Below are 14,597 nucleotides of genomic sequence, written 5' to 3' on the forward strand. Positions count from 1 at the left end.
AGGTTTAGTGACGCTGAGTATCTAGGTCAGAAGGGCTGCAGGTTCACCAGCAGCATCCTGTCAATAATTTAATGCTCTAAGTGCAGAACAGCATTAGACGCATGCACTCAGTCACTGCAGGGTTGGGTGGCTCATTGAGCTGACACAGTTCTGAGGCAACAGAAAACCAGTTTTTGATCTCTTGCTGGCAGCCTCTAACTGAAAAGCACAAAGCAGGCGGCATCCCTGCAGCAGTGATTCTGCTAACGTCACCGTAGCATGAATGCTGTTGGGCTGTCACTCTGAAAATGAAGAAAAGAAATACATAGGAACAGGGTAAGGCATTTCTCTCTTATTTGCTGCCCCAATGCCTTTTGCATCCTAAAGTGGATCTCACAGCTTGGCAAGCAAGGCCAGGGCATCTAGTCAAGTTGTGCTATTTATTGTTTAAAAGGGCCACTGCTTATGTTTCTTATCAACTCCTCTGGAAAATGTGTATTCATGCACTAGACCATAACAGTGCAAGGGGCACCATTAATGCTCACAATGGCCCAAACTTCAGTCTCCCACCCACTACCTAAGTACACGCTTGCCACCGCAGGAGCGGTCAGCGTGATGAAGTAAATAACGTGCAGATAAATCATTGTCTCAGCATCCATCAAGCTGGTGTCAGGAGTAGGATTTAGATTGCCTGAACCTACCCAGAATCTGAATAATCCTGAGCACAGGGAAAATGTGAATCTGGCTTTGAACTTTGTGGCTAATGACTATGCCTATTCTCAGATAAAAACTACATTAAGATGAAGCTCAGGGGAGTGCACAGAGCAGCAGCATGAGGCTGGAGACATCACAGGGATGTTACTGTTAGCCCCAAAAGAAGTGTTCCAAACAAACATGAGCAAGTCTGGAAACGCCTGGCTCATGCACCCAGCTCCGCCCCACAATCACACCAGGCAATAACTGTACAGTTATGATTAATGTATACCGCAGGTTGTAGACCCAGATTAGATTAAACTGATTTTTAAAGACACATTTAGATTTTTTTCATCCCTCCCCTGCCTCATCATGACATGACCGGGTAAAGTTAACGTTTTCTTAACATAGTTTTTATCTGGAAATGTCCTTTTTTTAAAATACAAAAAAAGCCCCCGTGGCTTCAGTCCCATGGAGAACAAGCGTGAGAGATGGCAGCCATTTTGAAAGAGGTCAGTTCTTCATGGAATTCTCAGTTTGATAACATTATTTGTCAGCCCTGACGAAGGAGAAATGTTCAGTTATGAAAAATAACTACAAAAATTGCCTTTGATCCTAGAAGAATTCTTCAGATGTACCCAGTGCATGAGATGTCAGAGAGTTGGAACTACATTATCCTGGTACTAAGATTACTTGGGACAAAAAGGTCGCCAGAGAGCCAGTGCTACATTTCTTAAATGACCCTCTGTAAAATGACTTTTAACTCATAAACTAATTAATCAATTCGCTTATAAAGTCTCAGAAATTCTGTATTCAGAGTAAGTGCTGTGAATCTGGGGGGCACATTTCACATAAAATGAAGCTGTTGAATCTCTGCTTTGAGTGCAAATCTCAACTCCGCTTTAACCGTGACACCACACTGCTGCTTCCACAATAACTTCCAACTGGAATCCAGATTTTCCAGGCCCTCCCGGCCCCAGCTTTCCCTTGAGCAATTTCCTCTGGAGTCTCTCGCGTGCTCACTCTGAAGTTTGCCCTTCTCTGAGATCTCAGAGTGCTTAGCACCATGACTGGCAATTTGCCCAAGGCCGCAGAAGGATCAGAACACAGGCTGTCCTGGCACCAGCCTTGTTACAATGACAATTTAGCATCAGCTTTGGGACCCTTTTCATTTCTGAGGTTTGCTCCACAAGCCAAACTGTTTGAAAGAAGAAGCTGAACAGAAGGCTGTTCCACTTCGGGAAGCCTGTTCCCACCTCAGCCCCAGGCTCTAGGTACAGAACTGCTCAGAAAACTAAACATTTCGTCAACATTTTTTTTCTGCTGCTTTGTTGTTGACGTTTCACCAAACACTTCCCCTGAAATTTTGAACTGTGGAGGTTTTTGGCTAACTCGAGTTTAACCCCAGGGCCCTGAGGCCATGGCATGTGTGCGAAGAAAGGAATCTCTTCTTTCAGACCTGCGCAGCACCCTCCCTTCAAGGCCTGTAACCCTAGCGCCCCAGTTTTATGCTTTTTCTCCACAAAAGAAAAACCCTTAGAGTGACAGTTCTTCCTCTGTCACCAGTGAGGACACTTGCAAGTTGTTTCAGAGGAACAGCAGTGTCAGCATGGCAGCAAGACCATCTGAACAAAATCAATCACCCCCTCCCCCTAGCTCCGCTCACCCTCCGCTATCACTGCCTTTGCCTCCATTGACTAGAGAGGGTGAAATTCACCCCTGTGAAGAGGGAGCCTGATCCAAAGCCAACTTTGATTTACTGCAAAGGACTTTGGATCAGGCCCAGGGCTAGCAACAGACCTATGTGCTCGTTCAGTCGCATTTCAGTCCTACGGGGAATGGCACATAGACCGTCCACAGGCCCCTACCCAGGGGTGAATTTCACCCAGAGAGAGAGAGAGCAACACACAAACAGCTGCTGTTATCATGCCTAATTATAATAATAAATCCAGTGATTAACGGGGTGGGTGGGCGGGGAGACATTCTGCTGTTGGCTTTGTAAAAGAAAAAAAAGAGGGATTCAATGAGCAGGCCCCTTCTTGCTAAAATATGGGTGAGCTTCTTAGTCCTCTTGTGAAACGCTTGTGCTCTTATAAAATATTTACATAAAAAATACACCACTTTCCATACAAACGCTGCAGTTGGGCTAAGCACCCTCACAGCCAGAAAGGGGCTATGAGGGCTATTTCCTCTTGAATGTCAGCTCATTACTGCGTTGTCAAGGCGCACTCCAAACACCGAAAGGAACATGTGCTTTTGCAATGCGTCAAAACTCTGTTTGGTCATCAGAGAAGGTGATTTCAGCAGCAAGAGAATGGTCCTGCCTCAGCTGTGTCTGCTCTGCCAGGGTATCTTTGAGGGATGCTCATGATTGCATTTATGGAACAAAAAAGTTAAAACACGGAGCAATTAACTCAAAGCCAGAAAGCAAGTGAAATGGAATGGTTTCTCTTTAGTGTGGCTGGATGATCTGTAAATTCTCCCATCACAAGAAACCCACTTTCTTATACTTCCCATGAATGCAGAAATCATTCCAAGGGAACTGGCTTCTACATTTCATTTTGGTTTTATCTTCTTTCTTGTAAGAATTGGTGAGTGTGTTTTCCTGAAAGAACTGTGTGTCGGTAGGGTTCTAAGTGCTGGTAAAGTTGGAAGGGCATGAAAGCATGTTCTGAGTATGCAGCTGCTCTCTCTTGTGAGCCGTTGCAATCTAGATGTTCATAGTATCCGTTATAATTATATTACAGTAAAGGCCAGAAGCCCAGCTCAGAATCAGGTCCCTATTATTCTAAGCACTCATAAAACAGGAGCATGTCTCTCCCAGTGCTGGCCCATCATCAAAGACATTCGGATTCCAATTTTCTGGTCTCCCAGAGCTATTTTAGATTGTCCAGTTATTACCGACTCTGACATCCTTATCTGCACTGAGTCCTGTCCGAAGACTGACAAGCTCGCTGGGGTGCTAATGGGCACAAGCTGCAGCAGCCATGGCACAAGCTGCAGCTTCTAATACTGCCAGCTGGCCTGGGAATTAGAGCCGTGTGGGCGATGGATTTCTCCAAGGAGGGGCTGGGACTGTCTGTGTGACCTAGCACTGCTGTGCGTGTGCACGTTGCAGCCGGGAGGTGGAGGCATTGGTTTGGAGCTGGAACTTGGGCATAAAGTCTCTGGCACTGTTTTAAACAAGCTGTTGAGGATTTTATTAGCACGAAGGTGCATGCAAGGTGCTGACTGGGGGCCTGGTGTGGGCAGGGAAGGGTGTGCTCCAAGATCGTCCAGTCCCAGCATCACAGGATTAACTGAATCAATCGGGGATTTTACAGCAGGTTTATGCTTGGATACCTTGGCAAATCTGTTCCCCTGGATCCTTCTTCCCACTGGGCCCCTTGGCCATTTCTTTACATAGGAACACATCTGAGCTCATTCCCTTTAAAATTATTTGTCTTGGTCCCTTTCCTACTGTCCACCTTACCTCTCCCATAGCTGTTCCTAGTTACTGGCTTCCTGTCAGGGTGCTCCTCGGGTTGGTATCCCTGGATGTGAACTCCCTGGTGTTTCGCTTTGCTAAACAGCATTTACTGCAGAGACTCCTGTGCCAGGCAAAGGTATTTGTGTTTATAGCTCTGTTCATGATGCTGATGTGGCTATTGCCTGCGTGGATTTTCACAGACACAAAGGGAGAGCCAGTAAAACCCTCCAAGCAGTCAGAAATGTGCAGGGTTAGTCCAGCTGATGCATTCACGACTGAATATCAAACAAACCCAGGTCTCCCTGGAGCGGGGAGAGACACGGGCCTGGCAGTCTCCAGCAGAGAGCAGTGTGCGGCAGGAAGGTGGTCGTGTGTGCTTTAGGGTCTGGCCCAGCCCTGTTCTCAGAGCGGTGAAACTGCCTTGGGGACTTGCTCTCCTAGGTGGAGATAAAGCAGAGCAGCACAAATCCCACTGGCTCTGGGTGTGAGAAGGCCTCACACACGGGACTGTATGAGTACAGCCTGCAGGGTCTAGCAGGCACATGCAGATGACGACACGTGTATTTCTCGGGTGCTGGAGCCTGGGTGAATGGAATTGGTGAGTTACTAGTTGCAGACGAGGCTGCATGTTGCACCTCACTGCAGTGCTGCTGCCAGAGGGAGACGGCCAGTCCAGCCTCTAATCGATTACTAATGGGGCCATTAGCCATGAGTAACTGCTGCAACAAGTTTCTAATATTTAAAAGGAGAAACCAATTTATGCTCAGATAAATTTATTATGGCCTTTCTCTAAACGAGAGAATTTGTGCAGACATTTATTTGTACACAGATACAGCTTGTTATAATTCCAGCTCATTTATAAATCAAGCTCTAGTGGGGAGATAATAGTGACTATTCCGTGAAGTGTCAGTCTCCCCTAACACAGGATCAGACCAGATGACTCTGCAGAGAGTGTGATGGAGTGAGAGGGGTGCAGCCAGCTAGTGGGTGGCGAGGACTTGTCTATCATGAACCAAGTGGGGGAACCAGGAACCCCAAGTGCTTGGTAGTGACTATGGGAGCCTGGAGGACATGCCTCGTTTCTGCTGCAGGGATCAGTTTCAGCATGTTAGCACCAGTTCATCTGTGCCAGGCCACCATCCTCCCTGTCTACAGTGGAAACTATGGGGCCAGGTTAGAATCCCTCAGTGTCTTGCATGGGGCCAGATTTATCAGGGCAGCCAAGGGGAAGAGTCCCTGATTTGTGAACTCTAATTCCTATCTGTTGACATCCCAAAGCAAACTCAGGCAGTGTGGGACTTGCTGTAGGGCTGTGAATCTTAGCAGTCAGCAGATGCTCTGGGGAGGAAACTGTGGTCCTGCTCACTTGACCTGAGTTGCATGGAACCTAGAACAAAGCAGCTCATGCATTCTCCCTGGTGCGGTGAGCACTATCGGCTAGACTGAAGGCCCAGGTTACTACTGGTCACTTTCTAGGGAGCACCAAAGAGAAAGAAACCAGCATGGAGATTTCCCAGTGGATTTCCCTGGAAAGTCTAGTCTGGCTCAGAGAATTTTTCCTTATTTCAAGAAAATGACTGACAAGATCCACTATGGCAGCAGAGCCAGGCAAAGAGCTTATAACAAATTCCAGAGCTGAGGAATTTCATCCAAGAATGTCCCTGAGCAGAACACGGTTCTCCCCAGTGTAGTCTTCAGTCACAAGCAAAGGTTTCCGTCATACTGTGGTTTGAAATCTGAAAAGCTGTCTGCGTTGCTGTGATTGGTCATCTAAATCACATGGCATTGTTTCTGTTCCCTGACTGGATGAGCATAACGCTGATAATTTATTTCTAATGTGGATGCTTGCAGAAAGAGGAAGGATGGTCTGATGCTTAAGGCCCTGAGCTAGGACGCAAGAGCTCTGAGTCCACTTCCATGCTGGTAAAACTACTGCGGACTCCATGTGTGACCCTGGGCAAGTCCCCTCTCTCTCTGGGCCCCCCTGCCCAGCCGTACAATGGGAATGATAAAACTCCTTTGTTTGGCCGGTCTATTTGGGCTGTAAATTCTCGGGGGCAGGAATTGCCTCTTACTCTGTAAGGGCAGCACCAGACACAATGGTGCCTAATCATGGTTCGGGCCACAAGGAACTACCACAGATTAGAATGAATAAATAGAGAGACCAGGTGGGGGAGGTGATATCTTTTATTGGACCAGCTTCTGCTGGTGAGCGAGAGCATCTTTCGAGGTACACAGAGCTCTTCTGCAGGTCTGGGAAAGGTACTCTGAGTGTCACCACGAAATACGAGGTGGGACAGATTGTTTAATATAAGCATACTGTAAGACACCATTCAAGGTGGCGTGGCCTGTGTGATGGGGTGTGCCAGTCCTACACTGGACCAGGAGGGGTTAACCCCATACTCTGGTCTGAGGAAGCCACGCCCCCTGGCCCTGATGGGCATTCTCCAACTGGAGCACCAGTATAAAAGGGAGCAGGACAGCTCAGTCTGAGCTGATTGCCGAGGAGGGAGGCTGCAGGTTGCAGGTTGCAGGCTGCATCCTGGGAGCTGCTGAAGCCGCTGACTGTGGAAGCCTGAGGCGCCAAGACCCAGGTGGATACCCAGGCTCCTGCGGATGCCCGAGGGAGGTAGAAGTCACCGGGAGCCACCCACACCGAGGAGCCTGGAGACCCAAAGATGCCCAGAGCACAGCTTCGAGAGATCTGGTAGGAAGTAGCCTATGGGGGACTAGTTTCAGAGTAGTGGCCGTGTTAGTCTGTATCTGCAAAAAGAACAGGAGGACCTGTGGCACCTTAGACACTAACAAATTTATTAGAGCATAAGCTTTTGTGGGCTACAGCCCACTTCATCGGATGCATAGAATGGAATATATAGTAAGATATATATTTTAAGGTCAGGCTTGACAAAGCCTGGCTGGGATGATTTAGTTGGGGACTGGTCCTGCTTTGAGCAGGGGGTTGGACTAGATGACCTCCTGAGGTCCCTTCCAACCCTGATAGTCTATGATTCCCCAGATGGGTTCCAGTGTGGTGTAATAGGAACAGCTAGGGGTGTGCACTCAGAGGAGGGTTTATTTCTGTATTAAAGCAGGTTCTCTCAGGATATTTGGGTGGCCTGTTCAATGATGTGATCTACTTCTCTGGGAGAGTGTCCTTGTTTGATTAAGGCAGTTTTTAGTGTGCTAAGGTGTGTATCCCTTTCTCCTCGGAGCATATTCTATGGTGTGTGAGTGTCTGACTGTAGATAACAGAGATCTCTGTGTGTGTTTGGGGTGGTTCCTGGATCTATGAAGATAGGTGCGGTAAACCGTGGGTTTCTTGTCTATAGTTGTCTGTAGGATTTCATTGCTGAAGCTGATCATGGGGTCCAGGAAGTTGATGCTGGTACAGAAGTATTCTAGAGGGAGTTTGATGGACAGGTGGTGATGGTTGAAGTTGTGGTGGAAATCCATGAGGGAATTTAGGTAGAAGATGAAAATAACACTGATGTATCTCAAGCATATCATTGGTTTTGTCCCATGTCTTGTACAAAGTGTTGTTGAATGTAAAACTGTTATGGGTGAGGATGAAATGGATGAACTTGGCGATGTGTTTGGGGTGGATATCAGAGTGTTGTCCATTGTCTTGAGGCAGGCAGCTTTTCTTTTTACAAAGAGAAGCTAGTCCAATAAAAGAGATTACCTCACCCACCTTGTCTGTCTGATATCCTGGGACCAACAGGGCTACAACAACACTTCAAATAATTAATAAATAATACTGCAATAGCAAGTATCAAACTCACTGCACAATAACAAAGAAAATGTAGGAACTTGGCTACACTTGAAAACTTACCAGAATAGCTATAGAGCAGAAGCCTGCATCAAAAATAAATTTACTGGACTAGACCAGGGAGTCATTAGAAGACAAGTTTCAGAGTAACAGCCGTGTTAGTCTGTATTCGCAAAAAGAAAAGGAGGACTTGTGGCACCTTAGAGACTAACACATTTATTTGAGCATGAGCTTTCGTGAGCTACAGCTCACTTCATCGGATGCAAGCGAGCTGTAGCTCATGAAAGATTAGAAGACAAGTAAAGCTCTCTGTCTCCCTACCGTGAGAATGAGCATGCTATCAGGAGTGATGGTGAGAGAGAAGAGGGCCCTAAACTCCTGGTCGGAGGCTGCTGCCAGAGCAGGGACAGTTCCAGGGATCACTTGCTTTTGTACCCAGACTGTTTCACTGCAGTAAGAAGGGATGGGACATGGTCCCAGCCCTGCTCCCACTGGAGTCATTGGGAGGTTTGCCATTGATTTCAATGGAAGGGGCCCAGACCCTGAGGCTTGACACCTGAGTCACCAAAGCACTTAGGCACATGCTTAGAGTTAAGCATGTTCTTTTCTGACTCATGGGATAATGGAGAATCATTTTCCAGTAAGCATCATAAACTGTTTTGTTCTCACGGCTTCTGTGGCAGCTGCTGTAGGTGTCCCCAGGTTTACCCAGCACTGTGGGCAGGAGCCACACACTGATCACAGGAGGCAGAGAGGCATGACAACTACTCTGGGTGATGCACCTAGTTCATGGGGCATCTTCTCTACCTGACAGGGCGGGAAACTGAACAGAAAATAAATCCAAGAAAGAGGCAAGTTATTTCCACGAACGGAACTATTCATTCTCTGCGCTCATCCCTCGAGCCATCTCCCCACACTGTCCCACACTAGCAAGCCGGACAAAATGTTCTTTCTGCTTTTCTCTGTCCGGATTAGGTTCCGAGGCCAAAACATTTCTCTGCACACAATGCTGCATCTTGCCGTGATCCCCTAACTGTGACGGCCCTTCGATTAGGCCATATGTCTCACAGACCCGCGTTTAACATGTCCCAGTCCTTGAGAAGGGACACCATGCTGAAAGATACAGCCCCAGGCATAGCATTTGCAACTGTCAGGAGATATATGAACAGTTCGTAAATGTGTTTTACAGACAGCTGTTAGGATGTGCTGAGCAGTATCTGTCAGGGAAAACTAGTTACCGCCAGGCCACTGCGGAATTGTGATCCGTAATACGTAATGATTATGATCTAACGCTTCCATTTTTCTCCTTGTGTTTTCCCCGGACCTAGTCTTCCGTTTGTTCACAGTTCAGTATATTCTGCTCTAAAAAAAAGTTCACATATTGCTCATGGTTGAAAGCAATTATCAGCTAGAATAAGTGGCATATTTACACACCTCTCACCTTATTTACTCCCACCCTCTGCTGCCTGACGAAGGCCCCGCTGCGGCCTGACATGACCTCTAACACTCTTCCACACTGCTAAAGGAAGTTCCATATTTTTAAGGTGAAATACGACAGGCCCAGTCTACTCCACTTATAGAGTCTCCAGTAAATGGATAGGGTGAAAACTGTGTCAACCCAGATCACTATCATGACACTTAATCCTGATTGAATGTACCTCTTGCAGTAATCTTGCAAGTATCTGGATCTCTTTAGAGCCAGCCTGACTTCACCCCCTCAGGGAGCCTCGTTAGCATCGCCTCCTGTAACAAGGGAGAATGCTTCCCTGAAATCTTCATACTCGTTGGAACCTCTTTTGGAGGCTATCACTGGGGCCCTGAGTGCACTGTTTGCAACTGTCAGGAAATTTATGAACAATTCATAAATGTGTTTTACAGACAGCTGTTAGGATGTGCTGAGCAGTATCTGTCAGGGAAAACTAGTTACAGGTTATAGCCAGACCACTTAAATATTATGATCCATAATATATAAATAGTGGGCCGTGTGCTGCCCCGCTGTCTTCGTGTTTTAAATGAAGGCCTGTGCCTTGCAAACCTCCAAGTAGTGCAATAGCAGGGACGCTGCTCTGCACATCGCTCGTCCCAGCCCAGGATCTCGCCGCACGCTGGCCACGGCCATGGCGACACTCGCCAGGGTACAGAGGTGCAGCTGCACCATTGTGAGCTCCCTAGTGGAGCCGCTCTACACCCGTGGGAGAGAGCTCTCCTGTCGATTTAACGAATCCACCTTCAATGACCATGGCAACTACGCCAGGGGAGAAGCTCTCCCACCCACATAGCGCTGTCCACCTTGGCCCTTAGGGCAGTGCAACTCACGTCACTCAGGGAGTGGCTTGTTCCCAGCCCTGCGCGACATAAGATATACTGCCGTAAGCTGTAGTGTAGACATAGTCGAAGTAACACACTAATTAAACTTCCTGGCCTCCCGCTGAGTAGATGTTAGACCTATGTTACAAATGGGGAAACTGAGGTTTGGGGTGTGGAAGAGATTTGCAATTACAGTACTTGATGGCTGTGCTGAGAATGAAACACAGGAGCCCAAGCTATCAGCCATGTATTCTAACTACTAGACCACACAGTAAGAAACAACGTTAAATTGACTGAAACCCAGGGTGCCAAGATGCCACTTCACTCACTGCTTACCAGCAGAGGGCTCTTGGAAAAGTGTGGTGAGAATTGCGCTGTGCACGGTAACTAGGCGCGAGCTAGGCGCGAGAGGTGAGGTGAGAATGCAGAGGCAGACTTCACTTCGTTTCTTTTAACAGGTTTCTTTAAATCTGGTTTAAGTCCAACTCTTGATTCCTGTTATTAGAGGAAAATGCCAAGGCAACCCCCACACTCACTGTTGCTCTGACACCCATCCATTAGCTAGGAGTTTTCGCAGAAAGAGCTCAGGGCCAGATTCTCAGCTGGTTTAAATCATCATAGCTCCTTGGACTTCAGTGTAGCTATGCCGCTTTAACCTAGCTGAGGGCTGGCCTAGCTGTGAAGCACAAAAAGTTATAGCAAGCCAAAAACTAACCATCAGTGCTGTTTTTCAACAATAAGCCATTGTCTTAGCTGAAAGTTACAAATGGCTTCTGAAACAAGAACAAAAAACTAAGCTCAAAATAAAACTGAGCAGACAGCAAAATCAGTTTGCATCCAGAATGCAGAGGAATCTGGTCCGTGGTTGGATGACTGTCAACCAGAAGTAAATTCCAATACATCTCTCAACAGAGGGAACCCTTGAAATGTAGCTGCTCCCCTGCTGTGTATTGCTCTAATCAGGAGCATTGTAATGCTCCCTCTTCCCTCTGACTCCCTTAGTCACCCACCTCCCAAAGTAATTGCTGTGGGAATCCCAGGGGAGAGCAGGTGTCTGCTGGAGACGTGGAGTTTCTTGGGCTGTGGTGCAACGTCTATGAATATTCTTTTAAAATTAAATCTCTCTGACTCTATCATCTGCTTTTTACAGGAAAAAACCCCATTAGTTTACATATGATGGGGAATACGTTATTAGATTCAACCTTCTAAGAGGGCAATGTAGTGTCCTAGGTTACTGGAAGCTCTGAACATCAATGCAGTAAGATTCAGTATTAAAGTAATTGTCAGGTTTGCTAGACACATAACGGTAAACACTGAATGGACATCTACAAGCACCCGCTAAACTTCCCAAGGCCCCTCTCACTGTGCAACAGGCACTCGTTACATTTGGAGATAGATTCAGTGGGTGAGATCTCGTCCTTGGTTGTCCCAGAGTGCTGGTCAGGAATCTAGAGGAGATCTTTCCTGGATGTTACAAGTAACACATCTAATTCAACAGCATTTCTAAAATGGTTTCCATCACAATAGCATCTAGGCGCTGATACATGATAGCGAACCACAGTGAAATTCCAATAACTTCTGCACTTCCCTTGTTCTACCCATTGGCTTCTGTCTTCCCGTAAGGAATAATTGAGGGAAATGTGTGTATATGTCATTAACAGAAACACCATTTTCACTGTTAGCAGTGCCCAGTCAGAGTTTCTGCAGTGGATGCAAAGGGACCATTTCATCTGTCTTTCAGAAGCACAGTTTAAAGTAGAAACATACAAGGAAAATGGTAGTTTGAAAGGAGACACTTTGCTATGCAAAGCTACATAAGAGTAGGCTAAGCAGGTGCTGAAGTCAGTTGAAACAGAGGACAGCACCTGAAGCTCACCCTGCAGCAGTTCCTGCCTGAAACCAAACACTAAGTGCTTCTTTTTTGTTTTGTTTTGGTGCCAAACACAAAGGCAGACTTGGAAACCTGAGAAATGCTGCAGCGTCTCACCACACGAATGAAATTGGCTTGGGAGGCAAATGAGTTCCTGCACACCAAAAAAGAGTAACGCAAACAGTGTCCTGGCATTACATCTCTGAGCGAATGCATGACTCTGTCTTCTGTCACAGCTTGCTTTTTACAGTATTTCCCCCACAAACTGGGATCATTTGTGAAGCTGAATCTCAGCATTTTCACCTGCTGTGGCCAGATGAGTGCTGCGTCCCACTAGGAGTCACAAAGACTCCATGTACCTGGAGCAGCTGCCAGCAAACTGCCCCTCCCCCTGGCCGGTACAGCATCTACCTACTCTGGTATTTATCAAATGGGCCAGAGGTACCAATGACCTCATCCCGAGCAGCGTAGTGAGTCCCGCGCTGAGGTTCAGCCCAGCTCTGTTTATAATAAATAGACTAATCGTATTTCATCCATTCTCTGCTGAAACTATAGGAACCCACAATGTTCGCAGGTCTTGCTCTGGGGGCTCTCCCAGGGGTTTCCTGAGAACAGACAGACCAACGTTTTATTTTTAGAAGCTGCCTGAAATGTAAACGTGGCGGCTCATTGTCACCGGGGGAGCGTTTCCTGTCTTGGACGTTACTCCACCCTGCCAGCTATTTCGCCTCTTTGTGGAGCTGCTCCCTGGGCGGTGGCCCACGCGGCATGTGCTGTCAAAACCATGCTACTGTGAACTCCTGTTCTGCATGCCAGGGCACTGGCCCATCCACTCTTCCTGCGAGGAACAGGGGTAACCTGCCAAGGAGAGCCAGGGGCTGGTGCACGGAGCTGCCATGGCAAGGTCAGGGGAAGGACCTGTATACAGTTTACAGCCCTCGCCCTGCCCTGGGAGGACTGGGAGAGCCTCTCTGGGGATCTATGCCATGCACTCCACCTTCCTGTGGATTCTCAAGCATGTGTGTTTGTGAACAGGGAAGCCATGTGTCCAACACAGTGCCTGCCCCACAGCATAGGGCCCCATGTCATCTGTACCCATAGCTGTGTGGATTCTCCAAGCTCCCCACCGCACGTTTCCTACCCAGCAATGGCTACAAGACTCGTCTCCAGAGACTGACCTTCCTTCCTCCCTTTTCAGAGGGGTCTCACTAGCAGCACTGACGCCAGCTGTAAGGGCCCAGGTATAACCTGTTCTTTCCTGTATTTCTCCTGGGGCGAACCCCAGTACCATGATTTTAACATAAAACCCTCCCTTTGCCCAGGAGGCTGCAGGCTGGATAGCCCCTGCAGAGACAGGATCATTCTCCTCTTTGAGCGCAATCAAAGAGGGGATTCTGCTGGATTTATTGGCTTGTAAAAATGTGGTGACAGGTTGAGACTATTTATATATTTTAGAATGTTTCACTCTTTGTCAGTAACCAAACCCTATTGTATTTGCACAGCATGTCTGTGGGTGGCCTGCCCTGGCTGCAGACTCCGGTTGGCACAGCCCACTCTCCCCAAAGGGCCAACCCACGGGTCATTTTATTTATCACCTCCCTTGTTCTGCCGTGCCCTGAGAGTGCTCACCTCATCCTGAAGCACGGCTGCTGCCTTTTCATGTCTGGGTGTGTTTTACGAGTTTAAATGATGAAAATAGCACACGCGCCACTGCAGAATGTGCTGTGCAGTCCAAGGAGCGGGAGCTGTAGGGCCAGTGACTGACTTGCCCCTTTCTCAGAAACAGCAGCCTGGACACCCAAGTAGTACATTCATTGCTTTGGAGAATTCTTCTGGAAGTTTAAAATCTCGGTGCCCTTCAAATCAGGTGGAGAGGAAACCAGTCTCACTCAGCCACAAATCAAGGCCAACAAGGAACAGAAATTCTCTAAGCCAATGTGTTTTTGTGAAAAACTCCCAGAAGATAAGACACTGGTAATCTGCACACAAGTTTGATAAAATCCAGTTGATTGCAGCATTGGTGTGTTGCACAAATGTGGTTTGAGTAAAAGGAAATAAGTAAACGTACTTAGAAAAGGGATTATGTAAAAGTACAATGGCAACATAATATATATACCTGCATACACTTACACACATGAGTAACTTTAAGCTCAAGCAGTCTCACTGAACTCCATGGGACTGCTCATTTGACTAAAATTACTAAAATGTGCAAGTGTTTGCAGATTAAGGGCCTGGGATTATGCAGTATGAAAGGGCACTATAGCTCCTTCTCCATAACCCTAATAATCTGCAACAGATTAAAGGTCTCCAGCCCTGCAAGTGTTCTTGGGTCATCATTGAAACCACCCGGAGCAGCTCAGGGCTCCAAATGCCGCAGCAGGAACAGTTGCTCTTCTTGGACTTGCAATATTCTCTTTAGGCAATGGCTACACGACAGAGTTTACCGTTTCCGTGAGTATAATGCCAGAGAGGAAGTAACTAAGCTGTTCTTGTGTAGCACTACAGGCTCA

This window comes from Lepidochelys kempii, chromosome 16 (assembly GCF_965140265.1).
Source record: "Lepidochelys kempii isolate rLepKem1 chromosome 16, rLepKem1.hap2, whole genome shotgun sequence".
In the NCBI taxonomy this organism is placed as follows: Eukaryota; Metazoa; Chordata; order Testudines; family Cheloniidae; genus Lepidochelys; species Lepidochelys kempii.